This window comes from Erpetoichthys calabaricus, chromosome 1 (genome assembly GCF_900747795.2).
Source record: "Erpetoichthys calabaricus chromosome 1, fErpCal1.3, whole genome shotgun sequence".
NCBI classification, from domain to species: Eukaryota; Metazoa; Chordata; class Cladistia; order Polypteriformes; family Polypteridae; genus Erpetoichthys; species Erpetoichthys calabaricus.
Genome location: NC_041394.2, coordinates 69,036,545 through 69,058,554, shown reverse-complemented (window position 1 = coordinate 69,058,554; position 22,010 = coordinate 69,036,545). Strand labels below are relative to the sequence as shown.

The following is a 22,010-nucleotide window of genomic DNA, read 5'->3' as shown; positions in this document are numbered from 1 at the left end:
TCGTGACCCGAGGCTCCACTGTACATAATGTGTAAAGTTTTCTAGAATGCTTAATACGAGTTGTACAAAGAAACGCTTCCTCTGGCAGAAAGTAATTGTAACTATAGGTGTAAAAAATGAGAGGATAAAGATGGATAACTTGCATTACAGTTTTAAAGAGGAGATGACTGTTGCTGAACAATTTATGAAAGTAGTGTTAGCATACACCTCATTTGTTGGTGGACTCAAAGAGAATACACAGTAATTTCAGGATACATAATTTTAAAGACAAAGCAAGGTATTTTCATTGAAGATTAATTCTGGAAAGAAAGACAGGCATCTGAAGGTGAATACAGTAATCCTCCTCCATCGCGGGGGTTGCGTTCCAGAGCCACCCGCGAAATAAGAAAATCCGCGAAGTAGAAACCATATGTTTATATGGTTATTTTTATATTGTCATGCTTGAGTCACAGATTTGCGCAGAAACACAGGAGGTTGTAGAGAGACAGGAACATTATTCAAACACTGCAAACAAACATTTGTCTCTTTTCAAAAGTTTAAACTGTGCTCCATGACAAGACAGAGATGACAGTTCAGTCTCACAATTAAAAGAATGCAAACAAATCTTCCTCTTCAAAGGAGCAAACAAATCAATAGGGCTGTTTGCCTTTTAAGTATGCGAAGCACCGCGGCACAAAGCTGTTGAAGTCGGCAGCTCACACCCCCTCCGTCAGGAGCAGAGAGAGAGAGAGAGAGAGAGAGAGAGAGAGAGAGAGATAGAGACAGATAAAAAAATCAATACGTGCCCTTCGTGCTTTTAAGTATGCGAAGCACCGTGCAGCATGTCCTTTCAGGAAGCAGCTGCACAAAAGATAGCAACGGTGAAGATAATCTTTCAGCATTTTTAGACGAGCGTCCGTATCGTCTAGGTGTGCGAACAGCCCCCCCTGCTCAATCCCCCTATGTCAGGATCAAAGAAACTCAGCGCAAGAGAGGGAGAAAAGTAAGTTGGGTAGCTTCTCAGCCATCTGCCAATAGCGTCCCTTGTATGAAATCAACTGGGCAAACCAACTGAGGAAGCATGTACCAGAAATTAAAAGACCCATTGTCCGCAGAAACCCGCGAAGCAGCGAAAAATCCGCGATATATATTTAAATATGCTTACATATAAAATCCGCGATGGAATGAAACCGCGAAAGGCGAAGCGCGATATAGCGAGGGATTACTGTATATAAGAAGGCAAAACATGACTGAAGTGGAGAAGATCAGGTAAGAGGAAGTCAAATTAACACAAGTAGAAATAATGGAGCAGAATGGATCTCACTTCTACTAAGGATGTTCAAAACTGTCAACCGTGAAAAAACAAAATTTGGGCATATCTGGTCAACCATGTATTTTTTTTTTCTTTGAACTACAATTGAATTGATTTAGCTAGATATTATAACCTTGCAGGCAGAGCAACATCTTTAGCAACAGATTTTGGGAAGTTGTTTGCCATGAAAATTCAAGGTGGGTGATATGGTCTTAAAAATATCACGATATTCCAGGACATTTTTGTGACAATCTTACTGAAAATTATATGAAAATATATTATAAACATTAATATTTCTAAAAGTTTAAACTCCTACCAAAAGTCAAATATTCTAGAAAATTAACTAAATGTTTTAAATAGAAAAAAATACTAATAAAGGGGTCAAATATTCAGCAGTAACAATTAAGAACTATAAAGTAAAGTTAAACCCTGCAATGTACAATAAACATTAAAACTAAAAAACTTTAATGTTTGGTATAAAACAGTTGGATCACACAAAATTTACTATTCACAATCTCAAAATAAATGTAATCCATCAAATGAGGTAGAATATACCCCATCAAACAAGACACCACCTTTATCATCAGAGCTAAAAATAAAAACATAAATTTAGTGTAAAAAATTCCTTATCAATCACCCATCTTAAAAAACTGCCAGCTACAAATGCTTATCTGTATCTTACTACATTTACTCCAGTGCCATATAGTCTCTCAAGTGGTATATTTGTTACAGGGAAACAGATATTTTTTGGCCAGTAAATTAATTTTTACTACTTTTTTCAAATCAAAGCCTTTTACCAATTTAATCTCTTAGTGTATATAGAACCTCTTAGTAAATGTTTTAAACAGTTCCAGGGCTCTTCCATACTAGCAAAATATGTAGAGATTTTCTCTTGTAAACCTAATGTTTCAATATTTTGACTGCACTGTGATCACAGCCATCAGGCACAATGACAATATTGGTACATCTTTCAGAACTTGCAGGATGTCGTAAACGGACTGTGATGCAATCCAAGCATTAACTAATGCTTCTGTCTCAGGCAGTGCTCATGACAATGAGAATACCTACTTTATCAGGGGAGCTATATAATCCATTGATCTGTAACTACTGTGATTCTTAACCAAATGAAATGCCAAAAACACCCTCAGCTATAGTGTACATTTTCTCGGTTCTTCCTGGTGTCCCAAAACATTCCTGTTACTTTTGCTGGCCAGCTCTCTCATTTGTAAATAAAAAAAAAATAATACAAAACTGGTTAATAAGTGATATTTAGAATGGTGCTAAACAGATGCTTGATACCCTATTTTGCCTGGTTCTAAATAATTATTTCACATCATAAACAATTCATAAAAGTAGATTCTCAAAGAGTCAACATGTAATAAACACATAAAACAAAAGCAACCTATCTGTAGTTGCAACATTAGTCTTCTACAAGCTGCAAAAATAGATAAAGCACTTATGCAGCAGGAAATGTAAATAGGTCTAATGTGTTTTTACAAGACTCCAAGAACGCAACTTTGTGTAACATTGGCACAATAATGCTTCAAACAATACGCCAGTAACTCAGGTTCTTAAAGTATCACGTACAAAGCCAAGTTTCTCTTTTATTGTTGTCTTCTAACATTCACACTTTCACATTCAAACACACAGCTTCTAGCCTCTGATTTCGTTTCCCTTTCCTCCCTACCAACCCCAATCTCTGCTTACAGCGCTGGCGCTCATCTTGAACAACTAGAAGGAGAGAAAGAAAGAGAGAAGGGGAGAATATTAGTGCAGCCTTCTTTCTCACTAGTAATTCATTTTGTTACTAGCAACTTTTTATATTTGCTGTGCACTATAAACGACCACAAAAGACAAAGGGTTATCTGTTACACTATCGATAACACCCTCTCCATCCCTTATGAAGAGTGCTCACTTTTGCACCGGTAGTCTGGCCTCTTAAGTACAACTGGTATGTGGATGTCTCTCTCTCTTCCTCAGCCCCTTTCACAATACACAGTATTACACAGAAAGGTGCAAGACATACTGAAATGAAAATACATACACCTTTCCTACCTTCTCTTTTCATGCCCATTGCAAGGCACTTCTGGTAACGACAGTACTGGCAACGGTTCCGCTGTCTCTTATCCACTAGGCAATCCTTATTGTCACGACAGGTGTAAGTCAAGTCTTTGCGAACAGTGCGTTTAAAAAATCCTTTGCAACCTTCACAGCTGTAGACACCATAATGCTTGCCTGAAAAGAAAAATAAAGAAACTTGGATAGAAGAATTCCTATGCAAAATTTTTTTAAAAATGGCAATATTTTGTGTTTTTTACAGACTTCCATAAACAGTAAATAGGATGCAAAACAACTGAACATACAATAGGCAGTATGTTTCATATTAGATTAACTTCAACCATTTTCTAAAACTATATGGTATCCGATATCCCAGTAGGTAATCATCTCATAAACACTGTCTCTCAGAGATACTGAAGTATCTGAAAGGTTGACAGATGTCCAGCATTCTTACTCTAGGGAAAAATAATATATGTTTCTTAAATTCTAAAGATTTAGGCAGTTGTGTGGAAAATTAATTTTTTTCTCTAAAGGATGGTATAGTGTGGCAATACTATCCAACGGTTCATTACTGCAAGTGATATAATATGTACCACCAATAATGCTTGAGTGAGATTAGGAAAAAGAGAAAGTATATTTTAATAACATTTTGTACCTATAAAAGGAAGGCATTAAATCAGGCTCAATTTGAGATATAAATGTTAAAATGATGCAAATATACTATCAATTCATACATTCCTTAAAGTCCCAATGCCAAGCATATTTCATATGTTAGAGGATTTATAAATTAAGAATGGTTGGTATGGACGAATTTCATGCAAGGGTGGAACGGACGGTAGCTGTCTATCTCGGCCAGGGTTCCACCCCATTTGTGGGACTCAAATTCATAATTTGTTTCTCTTTTGTTCATTTTTAACTCAGATGTTGATTATGTGTATCATTCTTTATTTTTGGTTATAATCTATGTACAGTACATAAGCTGCCTTTATGTTCCATGTGTTTTGTGGGTGGTCTCTAAAAAGGAGGTGCCACCTGCCAATCACTACAAGGAATTGCCCTCTGCCCTATAAATCCAGAGGGTCCTCCACAGTTTCTGACGTAAATATGCTGTGGTGTCTTTTTGCTGTACTTTGTGCCTTTGATATACTTTGGAATTTAGATCTTCAGTGCTCAGTGTTCAACTGCGTTTCTAGACTGCTACATACGGAGTTTGTTTGCCTTGGCTTGCCTTAGTATTGGCTTTATGAAAGGCTATTTCTAACATCTAGAGATGCCATGACCTCTGGAAGCTCTAAAGCAGGGGTCTCCAACCTTTTTTCACCTGAGAGCTACTTTTACAAAATGAACATGGCCGAGAGCTACTCATGTTTTCTAACATTTATTCTCATAGCTTATTTCAACACAAACTGAATAAGCTTGTTTTGCCTGAACATTTATAAAATGTTGGTATCTACAACTCACATTTTGCATTAAAACGTCACAAAAAATATTTAATTCACCTGCAAGTGCATTTTGTATGTCTGTATGCATTTTCTAGTGTATCTCACACCATTGAATTCAAACATGAATGCTGTCAAAACAAAACAATGCAATTATAAATACACAGATATTACTTGTTTATTTGTCATTTTGTTCCATGTCACTGTTTCACCTCACAAGAGTTTTTACATGTCCAGTTGTATGTGTGATGTGTTTTTTAGTTAGTGAGATGACTGGCAATGCATAGAGTCAACAAGAGAGGCAGGTGTATGGTGGAGTGTAGCCACTTAGGTTCACTCTTATGGAGCCATTTAAATGTTCATCTGTCAGTCTTGTTCTGAATTTTGATTTCATGACATTCATATCAGAAAAGGCAGACTCACAGTGGTATGTAGACCCAAACAAATCAGACATTTTCAGAGCTGCTTGGTGAAGATTCTTAGTTATCTGCCTCTACTAAGCTCCAGAAAAGCTGAGAATGCTGTTGAGACTTTAACTGCACATTATTTTGAAGGCTTACTAATATATACAGTAATCCTTCGTTATATCGCGCTTTGCCTTTCGCGGCTTCACTCTATCGCGGATTTTATATGTAAGCATATTTAAATATATATCGCGGATTTTTCGCTGCTTCGAGGATTTTTCGCTGCTTCGAGGGTTTCTGCGGACAATGGGTCATTTTACTTCTAGTACATGCTTCCTCAGTTGGTTAGGCCAGTTGATTTCATTGGCGGATGGCTGAGAAGCTACCTAATCAGAGCACACAGTTAAGTTCCTGTGTGCTGATTGGTTCCTGAGTGCTGCATTAACCAGGAAGTCTCATCTCACTCATTCAGCATTAAAGTGCTCCTGCTGCTGCTTCAGGGGCCGTGTCCAAGCACCAACAGAAGATGCAAATGATTGCAGAAAAGGTAAAAGTTTTGGATATGTTGAAGGAAGGGAACAGCTACATCAATGAGTCCACGATTCTTTTTATTTAAAAAGGAGGAAAAGCATATAAGATCTACGGCCGCAGTGTCCTTTAACCAGGGTGCAAAACGAGTTGCAAGTGGACGTGATAAAGCGGTAGTCTGGATGGAATCTGCTTTAGGGATTTGGATTGAAGACTGCCAGAAGGAGAACAATAGCGGTGCAACACAGTCGCCTGAAGAGGCTCCTTTAGAAGAGCTGTAACGCTCTCCTTTGTTGTACAGTAAAATTAAACTCATCGTTATCAGACAAGTCGTCGTGTCATTGTTGGTGAGTAACCATAATTATCTACGTACAGTACTTATTACATGTACATAGTTTAGTGTCACTGTACCCACATTTTACTGTATACAATTTTTCTTGCATTGTACGTATTTATTGCTGGTGGCCTGTCTGTCGTAATGGCTGTAACATATGTGATATCAGAGATGCTATATATCTTTAAAATAATATTTAGGTTTTACTGTATATAAACTGTGTTTGCATACATAATTTCAACGAATCTTACCTAATAACTAAGAGAATATAAAGAGTGTATGCTGTATAACTGTACGGGGAATATTTATAAACCATGTGGGACAGTTTATAAGTACTTAAAATATATAAAAATAACCATATAAACATATGGTTTCTACTTCGCGGATTTTCCTCTTTCGCGGGTGGGTCTGGAACGCAACCCCCGCGATGGAGGAGGGATTACTGTAATAGATAAAATCCAATGTCTGTCTGTTTTTCACAAGAACTACTTAATGGATTTAAATGGGGTTTTCTCTATAGTTTGCTTGAATATTTCGGTTGATTTTGCGACTTCTCTCATTTCACTATGTATCATAGTTCTCTTGTGGTACCGATTTATTTGCACAAATCCGAGATCCACGCAACAGGCCGAGAGGAGGGGCCTTCCTCACTCACTCGCCAGCTTTGGGGCGTGTTCCTTAACTCCGCTTAGCTAGCGAACAAGGGAACAATTGAATTCAACTTTGTTTGTTATTTAAAATAAAGTGTTACTTAGGTCTTGATGAGTTTGAGTCCGGATAGTCTCTTAAGTGTATGCCACATTGAAAAGAGATTACAATTCAGATTGTGAATCGTGATTTTGTGTTGAAAGGATCAGGATATGATTTTTGGAAAAACCCCTAATTTGACAAATCAAGTTTTCAAATTAATGTAGGATTAATTAACCCTTTGGCGAGCTACTTGAAAAGGGGTGGCGAGCTACCAGTAGCTTGCGCGCAACCATTGTTGGAGACCTCTGCTCTAAAGCTATTGAAGTATATTAAAGTATATTATTACATTGACCATTGAGCAAAGGTTTGATAGCATTTGTCTTCCTTTAAGAAACCCTGTTTGATCTTATGAAATTGTATATGGAAAGGTATCTTATTCATTTTGCTAAAGCAAAACTTTACTGTTCAGTAATTAAACTGGACTTAGATGTGCACTCTAATGGATCTTTTCCCCATAAATAAATAAATTAAACAAAAAAAATAAAACATCATGTCCCAAGTTAGTCAGTTTTTAAAGACAATGTTTTCTTCTTTAGCTTTCCTATAAATAGTTGTTTAACAAATGTACTTTTATTTTGATTCCTTACAAAATTCTATTAAATACTTATCTGGCCCTTCAGTTTTTCATCTTGAATTTCAAGAAGCCTCAGAGATGTTTGCTTTTTTTTTTTTATATATATATGCAGTGCACCAAGCTTGCCATTTAAATTTTATCAAAAACATTTCAATGCATTACAATGTGTATAGCATTTTACATTTGTTACAATTATTACTTTATGTTCATTAACCTTACCTCCATCTGAATTTTTAATTTGTACAACTGCATTACCAAACCTCCTTATCTGCCTTTATTTTTTATTTTAAGGGAGTCATTGAACTTACAAAGCTAAAACAAAATTTTAGCAGTTACAACGTGCATAAAAAATAATAACTTTTAAATAAATCATTATAAATAATCATATGGAAAAAAAAAGACAAAACCTACTTAAAAACTGTTCAGAAAAAAAAAACATTCACATTCATGTTAACACCATGGTAAAAGCACCTTCTTAAAATCTTATAAATGTATCTACACTTTCAAACAAATAAAAAATAAATAATTGACCACAAGTGAAATTTAGGCATGGCCAGAATAAATCATGCCAATCCAGCCTACACATGTAGCAACAGAAAACTACTTCATTTTAAATAACTGGACAAACACTTCAGTATAAAATAAGGATTGAAGGGAGTATACACAAAGCATTAAGTTTCACATAGACAAAAGCATGGACAATAATATGGTAATGATAATTACTGAATATTCTAAATTTATTGATAATTATTTGGTGGGTCATTTTTTCCTCTTTTTAGTTTAGATGGCTGCGTAGGAGTCATTTTATTAAACTATTTCCACATATGTTGTAAAACTTTCATCCTTCCCACTTAAAAACTTAAATCCTATGCACAGCTCTAAAATGTCTTGCTCCATGAAGCATGAAGGTAGGTTGTGCATTCAGAGGTTAATTAAGAGCTGCATAAATTTAGTAAATGCTTAGCTGAAGTTTTGGCAGAGTACGACAAAAATTACAAGCTATAGTTCAAAATAAAAGTTAACATTTATGGTTTGGTGGGGATGGTTTGGATGTATTGCTTTGGGGGGTTTGGTGGATTGGGGGGTTTGGTGGATTGGGGGGCTAACCAGCTAACAACAGAGAAGAAGCAAATGTTAAGTTCTCAGAGCAAAAGCAGAATAACATTTAAAATATACTTTAATAATGGCATTGTATATATGTGCTTCACCACACTACATTCAACTGTGAATAAAAGAAATGTTAGGTTAAATACTGCTAAGGGTAAATATGTAAGCATATAAACAACACATAACTTTTGTATTATGTATATTCATTTTCATTAGTTTACTTGAAATAAAAAGCAATCCTTGGTGGAGTTCTGGCTTCTGTACATTCTATTTCACTGTATTTTAATCAAACAGCCAATGTTTTGTTGCAGAACAAATATACATTTGCTGTATATAGCAATAATTATCACTACCATCCAAAATAGAAGGATATCAGGAAGGCTAAAAGACAGCTGGAGAGGAATATAGCAGATAAGGTGAAAGAAGACCCTAAGAGATTCTTTCAGTATTTTAGTAGTAAAAGAACAGTCAAGGAGGAGGTCAAGTTCATCAGGAATAGTAAAGGGGAATTAAAAGATAGATAGTGAAATAGCGGATGCCTTAAACTTACATTTTTCTGAGGTGTTTACAAGTGAGCAAGTGGATAACCTCCCAGAAGTAACAGGGACTACTAAGGAGGTACAGAGGAATCTGGAAATTGTAGAGGGAGAAGTACTGCTCAAATTAAATAAGCTGAAATCGAACAAATCACCAGGACCAGATAATATTTATCCTCGTGTTCTTAAGGAGGCTAGTGAGTACATATATAAACCCTTGACGCATATTTTTAGGAAGTCACTGTGCACTGGACAGATTCCGAAGGACTGGAAAATGGCAAATATCATCCCATTATATAAAAAGGGTGACAGGGCAGATCCAAGCAACTATAGGCCAGTAAGCTTAACATGCATCACAGGAAAATTAATGGAAGGAATTATTAAGGATAAGATCGAGCAATACCTGGCAAGGACAGGAGTTATTCTAAGCAGTCAGCATGGATTCAGAAGAGGGAGGTCGTGTTTTAACAACATGCTGGAATTCTATGAGGAGGCAACAAAAGGATACGATCAAAGTGGAGCATATGATATTATTTATCTGGACTTTCAGAAAGCATTTGATAAGGTGCCACATGAGAGGTTGGGCATCAAATTAAAAGAGGTGGGAGTTCAGGGTGATGTTTGTAGATGGGTGCAGAATTGGCGAGGAACCTCATCAGAACTGGCCGATGTTAAGAGTGGTGTTCCACAGGGGTCAGTGCTAGGGCCGCTGCTATTTTTAATATATATATATATATATATATATATATATATATAAATAAATGATTTAGATAGGAATATAAGTAACAAGCTGGTTAAGTTTGCAGATGATATCAAGATAGGTGGATTAGCAGATAATTTGGAATCTGTTATATCATTACAGAAGGACTTGGATAGCATACAGGCTTGGGCAGATTTGTGGCAGATGAAATTTAATGTCAGTAAATGTAAAGTATTACACATTGGAAGTAAAAATGTTAGGTTTGAATACACAATGGGCGGTCGGAAAATCGAGAGTACACCTTATGAGAAGGATTTAGGAGTCATAGTGGACTCTAAGCTGTCGACTTCCCGACAGTGTTCAGAAGCCATTAAGAAGGCTAACAGAATGTTAGGATATATAGCACGATGTGTGGAGTACAAGTCCAAGGAGGTTATGCTCAACCTTTGTAATGCACTGGTGAGGCCTCATCTTGAGTGCTGTGTGCAGTTTTGGTCTCCAGGCTACAAAAAGGACATAGCAGCACTAGAAAAGGTCCAGAGAAGAGCGACTAGGCTGATTCCAAGGCTACAGGGGTTGAATAATGAGGAAAGATTAAAAGAGCTGAGCGTTTACAGTTTAAGCAAAAGAAGATTAAGAGGTGACATGATTGAAGTGTTTAAAATTATGAAGGGAATTAGTGCAGTGGATTGAGACTGTTATTTTAAAATGAGTTCATCAAGAACACGGGGACACAGTTGGAAACTTGTTAAGGGTAAATTTTGCACAAACATTAGGAAGTTTTTCTTTACACAAAGAACGATAGAAACTTGGAATAAGCTACCAAGTAGTGTGGTAGACAGCAAGACATTAGGGTCTTTCAAAACTCGACTTGATGTTTTCTTCGAAGAAATAAGTGGATAGTACTGGCGAGCTTTGTTGGGCTGAATGGCCTGTTCTCGTCTAGAGTGTTCTAATGTTCTAATATTTATTTTCCTCATGTTAACTATTTTTGGCTATTATTGCCAACTCAAAGGAAGATCCAATATCACTATTTACCAGACTGTCTCTTACAGCTAAATGGTGCCTGTGCATTCTTGTTACCAGCAAAAACGTAATCCCCTAAACCCCTCAAATGTTTTTTCAACATAGAAGACAATATTTTTTTATGGCAAACAGCAGATTTCACTTTATAATCATTACACAAATTGTTTACTACATGAGGCTACTATGCTGTACCTCCTGTCTTATTTACATTCAATTTAAACTATTCTTTTCTTTTCTATTTCAGTTGACCAAGATAAAGATGGTACCGTGAAGTCTGAAAATTGTACTGAAACATGTTTACACACAACTGCTCGATTTTACAGCGATTGCGAAAAGATGTTTAATACCTAGAGTTTTGTTATCTTAATTTATGCTCTGTAATGCTGAATTCTAATTAGGGCTGGGTATCAGCACTGATGTTCTAAATCAAATGAAATACACAATGCCTGATTCAATTTGATACTGATTTTACCTTGACTGAAGTAGAGTGCACTGATATATATGAAGTAGTGGCTTTTTTAGAAATTACTTAACGATGCATTGAGAACATTATTATATTGTGACAAATTTCAGTAACACTTTATTTGAAGGGTGTCTACATAGTAACTTTATAACATATGAACAGTTAACATCAGTATGTGGAAGATGTGGAACAAAATATCTTGGGGGGCACTGCACTTAAATTCTTATTCACCATAATTTATAAGTAAGTTATTTAACTAACATATGTACACATCAGGGTCCACACGTATTATAGGGCTGTGGTATAGAGGGGCCGTGGCTCTGAATAAAAGACCACTTTTTAAATAAATAATTGCCACACTTGCAGCTTATAGAGGGGGCATGGTACTGTGGCCGGAGCGGTTCTCGAACGTGATGTGGTGCGGGCATTTCCTCACTTAAGTGCACAGGTGAGGAATCTTCCATATCCGTAACTGATGCCGGGAGCTGCTAATCGCCACACCTGTGCCACATCCCCATTATAAATAGGAGAAGCATGAGTGTGGAGGGATGGAAGAAAAAACAAAAAAAAGAAAATGACGGGGGTTAAAAAGGAGAAAAGGCAGGATGCGAAGGAGCTGGTGTGAGTGAGCAGGCTCGCTGTAAGAAGGAAAGGCAGCTGGGAGAAGTGAGCCCTAGCGGGGAGTTTGGCTAGCACCCAGGGGTAAACGGATTGGGAAAAATCCTGTTGAGTTTTGCAGAGGAGCAGGAGTGACCACGATCAAGGACGGCTCGCTGCACAAGGCAGCGGGAGTCGGAGGCTTGGGAGGTGGAAGCCCCAGTGTGAGCACCCTGGTCGCTGGGGAACTGAACTCTCGGTCTGGTGAGAGCCCTACGGAGCCAGGGACTGAAAGGCAACCAGACCTTTAAGAGAAGGTCAGCTACAGGTAGGGAGACTCCCCCGGTGCATGGCCTGGATGAGAAAAGCAGGGGAGCCGCCAGCTAAGGGCGCCATTGTTTGAACCTCATTTTAATGAATTTATTGGATTTTAACCTCCACATTTTCACTGTTTTTAATGGATTATCTATTGACTTTTAGAAGCACTGCACTTGTTTTGAACACTTTCTGCTTTTGACTGTTTTAAATAAAAGCATTTCTGCACTTTGCACCTTTTCCCCTTGCTTCGTTGGTGTCCTCACTGTCCACCTTATCCGGTTACATTACCGATGGTGTGGGGTTCAAGAGCTGCCGAAAAGTTAGAAGGGAGCGTGGAGCTGAACCCACATCATCACAGGCTCTTTGTTTTAACAGAATGCAATGACATATCCTTTAGAAAACATCTATATCATCTTGTAAATAATAATAAAATAATCAAATACTGCTTCTTTAATAATAAATGTTACTCAATAACCTATTTGTGTGTTATGAATCTCCATGCTGACACCCTTCAACTAAACTGTCAACAAAATTTACAGTGGGGCAAAAAGTATTTAGTCAGCCACCAATTGTGCAAGTTCTCCCACTTAAAAAAGATAAGAGAGGCCTGTAATTTTCATCATAGGTATACCTCAACTATGACACAAAATGAGAAAAAAATCCAGAAAATCACATTGTCTGATTTTTAAAGAATTTATTTGCAAATTATGGTGGAAAATAAGTATTTGGTCACCTACAAACAAGCAAGATTTCTGGCTCTCACAGACCTGTAACTTCTTCTGTAAGAGGCTCCTCTGTCCTCCACTCGTTACCTGTATTAATGGCACCTGTTTGAACTCATTATCAATATAAAAAGACACCTGTCCACAACCTCAAATAGTCACACTCTAAACTCCACTATGGCCAAGACCAAAGAGCTGTCAAAGGACACCAGAAACAAAATTGTAGACCTGCACCAGGCTGGGAAGACTGAATCTGCAATAGGTAAGCAGCTTGGTGTGGAGAAATCAACTGTGGGAGCAATTATTAGAAAATGGAAGACACACAAGACCACTGATAATCTCCCTCGATCTGGGGCTCCACGCAAGATCTCACCCCGTGGGGTCAAAATGATCACAAGAACGGTGAGCAAAAATCCCAGAACCACACGGGGGGACCTAGTGAATGACCTGCAGAGAGCTGGGACCAAAGTAACAAAGGCTACCATCAGTAACACACTACGCCGCCAGGGACTCAAATCCTGCAGTGCCAGACATGTCCCCCTGCTTAAGCCAGTACATGTGCAGGCCCGTCTGAAGTTTGCTAGAGAACATTTGGATGATCCAGAAGAGGATCATCCAAATCCTAAGGATATGGTCAGACTGAAAAAAACTACTCGTCGTGTTTGGAGGAGAAAGAATGCCGAGTTGCATCCAAAGAACACCATACCTACTGTAAAGCATGGGGGTGGAAACATCATGCTTTGGGGCTGTTTTTCTGCAAAGGGACCAGGACGACTGATCCGTGTAAAGGAAAGAATGAATGGGGCCATGTATCGTCAGATTTTGAGTGAAAACCTCCTTCCATCAGCAAGGGCATTGAAGATGAAACGTGGCTGGGTCTTTCAGCATGACAATGATCCCAAACACAACGCCCGGGTAACGAAGGAGTGGCTTCATAAGAAGCATTTCAAGGTCCTGGAGTGGCCTAGCCAGTCTCCAGATCTCAACACCATAGAAAATCTTTGGAGGGAGTTGAAAGTCCGTGTTGCCCTGCGACAGCCCCAAAACAACACTGCTCTAGAGGAGATCTGCATGGAGGAATGGGTCAAAATACCAGCAACAGTGTGTGAAAACCTTGTGATGACTTACAGAAAACGTTTGACCTCTGTCATTGCCAACAAAGGGTATATAACAAAGTATTGAGATGAACTTTTGTTATTGACCAAATACTTTTTTTCCACCATAATTTGCAAATAAATTCTTTAAAAATCAGACAATGTGATTTTCTGGATTTTTTTTCTCATTTTGTCTCTCATAGTTGAGGTATACCTATGATGAAAATTACAGGCCTCTCTCATCTTTTTAAGTGGGAGAACTTGCACAATTGGTGGCTGACTAAATACTTTTCTGCCCCACTGTATTCCTCTATTGGACATTTAAAAAAATCTTGAATTAGTTGAAATTAAAGATACAGTGAAAAGACTTGTGTCTTTCTGTAATTCTATAAGTTACACATATCTTCAGTTGCTTGCTTATAGCTGTCACATTAATCAGTCTCAAAAATGTGTTCTGACAGTCCTCCGATAAAAAGGAAGCATTTTAAAACAAGTATCTAGAGCTTATGGTTGTTGACAGCGTCACTGAATGAATGGAACATAAAAGAAAAACAACCGGCCATCGTGACTGATAATGCCACTATTATAAAGCTACTTCAAGTCAACTGCTTTGAGCACACACTCACTTTTGTCTCGTAGGATACTCTAAAAAAAATTCCAACAGCTGCCTGCTAGCTTTGCCGGGTGAGGTACATTGTAGGGTCTGTTCTCTTTAGTGTCTCTTATATTTACAGATAAAAAAAAATGCTACAGATTCTGCTGTTTTTTTGTTGCAGAAGGTAAATTAAACAGAAGCTTGCAGCTAAACGGTATCTCCAGCACAGATTATTTAGGCTCTACTTGTTTGGATGTCGATGGAGACGAGGCTTCGGTGTGATGTCGGGATAAGTGGTTTCTCAAATTTGTGTTACAACAAAAATTAACTTCTGCGCTGCGCTGCTTACATATGGCTATGCTTTTATCCAGTTGTTCAGTATCATAGCACCATTTCAATCTACAGTAAGTCCACACATTTGATTTAAGCATCTGAGACACTTATTTCCATTAAAAAGGACACAACATGTTATGCAAAGAAAGTTCTTTTTCCGTAGAAAGCCTTAACAGGTGCATTAGCGCCATTTACTGAATTGGATACCAAAAAACAAAGATAAGCAAAAACCTACATATAGTAACTGAGCAGGACAGAGATTCACAAGATCAATCTTCAGACTTTAAGAATTGATATTGAATCATTTAAATAAAAAATAATGAATCAGAAAACTGATATTTTTACCCAGGCCTAATTCTAAATGTTACTGAGCACTGAATGTTAAAACATAATAAGCCTTAACTGACTTCTGGATTCAAAATACAAAATTGGGCATCAGATTTGAAATATTTTGTGGCAACATTTTTGCCCATAATCCACAATCCTAACCTGCGAAATAGAATGTCACTATTATTTATAATTCCAATATATATTTAAAAAGTCTTATTCAAAGGCAAAAACTGGGTTTTGAATATAAAACAATAACTGCAAAAACAGAAACCAAGATTAGTTTAGTATGTTATTCCTTAATCAATTTCCATCCCATGCTAAAAAGTATCAAGTCAGGCTCCATACACCTTATCAACTGCCTAAACTTCTATAGTCTTCCTTAATAATGTTGCTGTGCATGTTTTGGTAATGTAGTTGTTTCCTGAGAAAAACACTCTCACTCATTTTTAAGTTTTTCTTGGCTTCTATGAATAAAGACATTTGCAAAATACAGAAGCATGCAAGAGGATGGGATCCCTTAAAATGTCTGTTACTATGAACCATTAATTGAGCAGATGAAAAGATCACCAGGGTATCCAAACTTTTGCATGTCACTGTAAATAATTATGTGGAGAAAATACTTAAAGATCAATATAATGCAACATTCAGAACACTCAGCTGCTTCATTTGTTTAACATGTAGAGTCGAAGTTCCTATATACTTCTATAAAAGGAAAATGACCTCAAAAAGAAGCAGACTGGGGAAAAAAAAAGCATACTGACCGTGTTTAAGTTTGAGTAATTACAAGCAATTTTTCCTGGGTTTCTTATGTGCATTACAGGTAGTGTGAAATGTACCTTGCTCTGCTTTGTCTTTGGTAATACAGCATATTACTCTGTGTGCATGAGAATCAAGGTTTTTATATTAATAAAAAGATATAAATATAAAAAGAATGAAAAGTTTAATAGATGTGCATGTAGCACCTAGAAGTTGTAAAATATGTTGGAATATATTCAAACCTTAATATATATACTGTTATTTTGACAGCTCCAGTAAGGACAGCTTTTTGAAGAGAGTAAATCATTTCTACAGTTCTTTAAAATCATTAACTGGTCATGGAATACAAGGCAACCTCACTCTACTGTAGTACGAGTTTCTATTATGTAAACATATGCCAAAACTCATCAAAACTGATACCAGCAAAAAAAAGTACCATAAATACTATTAATTTTCATTATTTTAATACATATTTTTAAAAAATTGTGTTCTGGTTTGCATGAGAATCTGTTACTGTTACACGACTGCAGCTCATAACACATACCTTTTCTGCAGTGAATTCAGTAATAGAGCTGCACTAATAATTCATATTTGTCAAAAGCCTGGAAGATGCATTTAGAACCTGTGGAAGGTTGTGGTTTTCTACATGAATAGCTTCTAAAATGTGATCTTGTTGTCTTTTTATTCATAATAAGACTTGCCAAGTCATGCAAGTCTCAGTCACGTGAAAAACCAAGCACACTCTTTCTTTTCTACGTGGACATATCAAAGTTTGATTTTCATTTAAACAGTACCTTTAGGTAAAGGCGATGTAATTGGTGCGGGCTGGACAACATGCCATTTCTGTTTGTGGAAAAAGTAAGTACACCTTTGGCTCTAAGGCTGAGTTTATACTTCACGCAACGCGACGCATGCTGCAGTGGATGCTCCTGCTACGCAAGCATTGTACTGTTTATACTTGCACGCGTACTTTATGTAAATCTGGAGGAATCCACTAGGTGGCAGTGCAAGATATTATCATGTTGAGAACAGGGTCAGCTTCGCTATGTTTTGAATTGCCTAGAACACACATTGAATTCCGATGACATCTTACCGCAATATCTTTGAAAAGGATGTTTAATGATTAAATCCATCAATCCAGGGATGTGTCCATTCTAGCTAGCATTGGGCACGAGGTAGAAACAATTCCTGAACGAGGCATCAGCTCATCGCAAGGTGAATACAAGCACACACATACACTAGCGTCATTTTAGCACCAAATCTGCATATCTTTGGAAGGAAACCGAAGCACACTGTGGAAACCCAGCAGGAAAACATGTAAACTCCAGGCAGGGAATATCAGCAACGCGACTCCCTGCAAAACAGCAGCGCTAACGCTCCGCCACCGTGTCACCCCCATGTGTGTAATTATTAACAGTGTTCATTATTATTATTTTTTAATTTTATTGAAATCATGCAACATTCCATACACATAGATCAATTTTACAAGAATAGGACTGAAAACAAATCAACCCCCACCCCTGAGAAAGAGAGCATGAGCAGCAGAAAAAAAATTTAAACCTAGTGAAAATAAGTAAATAGATAATTTAATTAATAAGTGAATATAGATCAATGGAGAAGAAAAAGAAAAAAAAAAAAAAGAACAGGGAGAGAATCTGCTTCCTCAGTGCTTTAAAAGCTTATTCTAAAATGTTATTGATTAGATCCAGCCAGGTTTTGAAAAATTTCTGCACAGATCCTCTGAGAATTTTATTTTTTCCAATTTCAAATAATATATAACATCAGTTACCCACTGACTTAAAAGGGGAGAGTTAGGATTCTTCCAGTTGAGCAAGATAAGTCTACGTGCCAATAGTGTAGTAAAGGCAATTACAGTTTGTTTGTCCTTCTCCACTTTAAGCCTATCTGGAAGAACACCAAACACAGCTTTTAGTGGATTAGGAGGGATTGTGACACCAAGGCTGTCTGAAAGGCATTTAAAAGTTTGGCCCAAAATGATGTTAATTTGGTGCAGGCCCAAAACATGTGATCCAATGAGGCTGGATCATTATTGCAGCGTTCGCAGGTTGGATCTTGCACTGTAAACATTTTGGACAATTTTAAGTGAGACAGATGTGCTCGATATATAATTTTTAGTTGAATAATAGTATGCTTTACGCATATAGAGCTCGAGTGAATTCTCTGCATTGCTACCTTCCACTCCTTTTCTGATATCTTGAGGGAGAGATCCTTTTCATGTAACACACATACTTTAATGCATTTCTTCATGAAAGTGATATCAAGTATAAATCTAAGGATTCTAAATGTGCAGAGAGTTGGAATATCGTACATTTAATGTGTTCAGTGTGGTGATCTATTGCTGTTTGTCACTGCTGTCAGGTGAGGAGGAAGCCCCAGAAAAAAAAGACAGCACAAAAGATGGTATGTGAGCCTTTTAAAATGTATCGTGTCATTACAATCGGGAATATGCAACGCTTGAATATAAATCCACCACGAATGCATCTGTATGTCCGCATTTTGCTTCACCACAATGAACCATTCATCAAACATCAAAGCATGCACATCAAACCTACTAGGATCCGCATAGAGGCTTTCTGTCACATGTAGATAGTAAACACAGACTGACATCATGTTCCAACTTAATCACACTTCGCCGCCCGCTAATTTTGTGCAAGCGTCGCATTAATTTCTGAGGACCTGCTCAGAGGATGCATCACATGAACGCTGGGAACTCATGGCAGCCTAGAAAGGGTGCACGTACACGTTCTGAGCGTAAAGTATAAACGAGCCCTAATAGCTAGTGTTAGCCCATAAGCAGAAACAACCTAAAGTAGGTGTTCCCTAAAACTGCCAACTATTCACAAACATCAAATGGGAGAAGTTTCCCCCCTCCCCCACACAGAATGTTTTTATCTGTGACATAATGCAAGACATACTGTGAGGGATACCTTGTATGCACAGCCTGTTTCAAATCTCCCCATATTATCTCAATTGGATTTAGATCCAGATTTTGAATGGCCATTCTAGATCCCTCCATTTATTTCTTTTCAATCATTTCTTGGTAGATTTACTTCAATGTTTAGGGTCATTGTCATGGTGCAAGGTCCACCTTCAGCTAAGCTTCAATCTTCTGACAGATTGTCTCATATTATCTTTAAGCACAGTCTGCTACAATGAGAACCCTGGGTCCGATGCAGCAAGGTAGCCCCAAACCATAATATTTCAACCACAAATTTTACTTCAGAAGTTCCTGGCTGTAGAAACAAATTGATGATTTAAAATATATGAAACTAAAAGCAACACAATATCTTAAACAATATAGGCTTGTAACGCTGTCAAAAAGTAGGTTCGCTACATGTTTTTATAAAAAAAAAAAAAAATGTGTTCACTGAATATTTTCCTGGAAATTCATCATGCGTTTGTTTTAAAACAAAATCTTTCCGCTAGCACACCATGATGCTTTGTGAGGCCTGCATGATATCTTAGCCAATGTTGGATGGGACTGCATCCCTTCCCATCCCAGAGTCTAAAAAGTTGATCCTAGTAGCAGTCTAAAAATGTGAGAAAAACTTGCAAATACATTTTAAAACACAAGTGCACAGAAGGAAACTGGAAACATGTTGGTGTATTTGTGTCTTAAAGGTAGTATCATTTTGCATTGGCTTGTATACAGTACATGTATTTGGACCTAACCCAAATTTGTGCAGTGTGATGAACAGGTAGTCCCATTCAACCATATCAAATGATTTTTCTGTATCCGAAGACAATAAGATCTCTGGAGTCTTAGATTTGGCGGGTGAACGTATCTCTATTATAAAAAAAATCCTGGAGAGAAACAGGAGGGCGTCGAGACGTGATCTTCACATTAAGATCACGGAAGACAGTTAAAAGACCCGCGAGGACCTAAAATATGAGAGATTGACCCAGGACCGTCTCGTGATGACGTAGAACATGAGATTCTTGCAAGACACACCCTACTTGCAATTAGTATCAAATAAGACAACGGGGCAGCAAAACATTTAGTCTTGTGAAGGATTTGAGCACACACAGATCCAGGGTTTCCATGCATATAAAGCATACAAGGACAATACGTTATAAATAAAATGTCGACTAAGCGAAGAAGAAAGCAGCGCAGAGAAAAGAGACTCGAAAGTGTTGGAAAGAAAAAAAGAGCAAAAAAGAAAAATAATCTAGGTGCAAATTCTGAAAATAAGGAAAGTAATTATCAGCCCGTAAGAAGTGGAACTGAAACAAAGCACGTCCAGTCGGGCTCAGAATTAAAAGACAGAGTAAAAGACAAAGTAGAACTTCATAAACACGTTCACAAACGTTGGCACTATACACATGCAGAGCAGATTATGAAAGCAGTGGAATTTGAAAGGCTCAAAAAAAAAAAAAAAAAAAAAAAAGTATGTGCGATACAAATGTGGAGAAAGTTAAAGAATATGAAAGTAGGAAAATTAGAAAGTATAAAAAAAAGAAAGTAAAAATCACAGAAGTGCAAACAAACGGAAATTATTACTTGAAAAAGGGTAAATAATCACCACGGAGCAGATGTCATTGAAAAAAAAAGCAGGACAAAGCAAGGTCAGAAATAAAAGACAGTAGAAAACAAAGTAAAATGTCATAATTTGGTTACAAAACAAAGGGGCCAAACACAGGTTAGAGATATTGAAAACTGGAATTCAAAAGACTCAAAAAAAAAAAAAAAAAAAAAAAAAAGTAGGTGCGAAACACATGCAGAGCAAGATACAGAATATGAAAGCAGAAAAAAAATGACAGTGTCAAAAAAAGAAAGTAAACACTGCATTAACGCAAAAAAAGAGAAATTATTACTCGGAGAAACAACTAAAAGGCGAATAAAGATCGAATATATGGACACAGGTGATATGTCAGAAGTATGTAAATATTGTAAGGTTTTGAAGTTTAAGTCAGAGAATTTCAAAAACGTGTTTTACCTCACATGCATTTATTGGTTACTTTGCAGAAAAAATTATTAACTGCTGATGATGTAGATCGCTTTATCTGTGCTGAAATTCCAAACAGAGAAACCTATTCTGAATTATGGTACAAAATCATTAAACAAGTCTCACTGACTTCATTTAAAAGATTTAGCATATTGGGACTCGAAAGATTCCAAATATTGTTTTTACATAAGTTCTGAAATAAAAGTGAAACTAATGAAACAGCAACAATTCAAAGAAAAAAAAAATCTTAAGTGTGTATCCGGAAAACCAAACATGGGGGATGGTGAGCGAAGTGAGCAGGGGGGCAAAGCCCCCTGGTTATATTAAACATCAAAGATTAGAAATTAAGTGTCTGCCTTTAATAAATATGGTTCGGTCTTGTGATATTACAAAAGGAAGCACTTTGTCAGTCCTTCTAGACAGAATTTTGGAGAGTATCTTAATGTCATTCAGGAGTGAGATTGGTCTGCATGATGAGCATTGTAGTAAGTTCTTATTTTTCTTAGGAAAGACAGTAATTTATGCTTGGCAAAAAGTTTGAGGTAGAATTTTGTTGTCTTTAGCTTCTATAACCGTTGCTAATAACAGTGGAGCTGACTTGTTTGAATTTTTTTTTTTTTTTTATAAAATTACACTGGCTGTGAAGTCTATTGTTATGTTGGCACTTACTGTTATTGTGGTAGAAAGAATAAATAAATAGTAATGCTGTCCTTCTCCTCCTTTCCCAATTTTGCCTATCCAAAAGAGGCAGACTACACTTCATGAAGTCCTGGTCCTGCCAAGAGACGGACCATGTCCAAAACAAAAAAGAACCCCCCAGCAGTGGTGTAGGAAAGGTTAAAAATTTGATCTTTTGAAAGTAACATCCAAATTCGTTAAACATATGATGATCTTAAACAGTCCCAGTACAATAAACCTAGGGAATGATGTTAAACAGTTCCCATGGAGAATGAGATAACGTAATAGTACATTCCCAATACAATAAACCAAGGATAAGTAGGAGGAAAACAAAAACACACCGTAAATAGCTAGTTATTTTGTGGTTGCCAAAATGTTCCTATATTCAATGGAAGAAATTTCAGTATAAT

General features: G+C 37.1%; 1 pseudogene; it reads right to left on the bottom strand.

Moving 5' to 3' along the window:
• Nucleotides 1-22,010, bottom strand: part of LOC114651509 (retinoic acid receptor RXR-beta-A-like) — a 285,453-nt pseudogene that overhangs the window by 30,613 nt on the left and 232,830 nt on the right.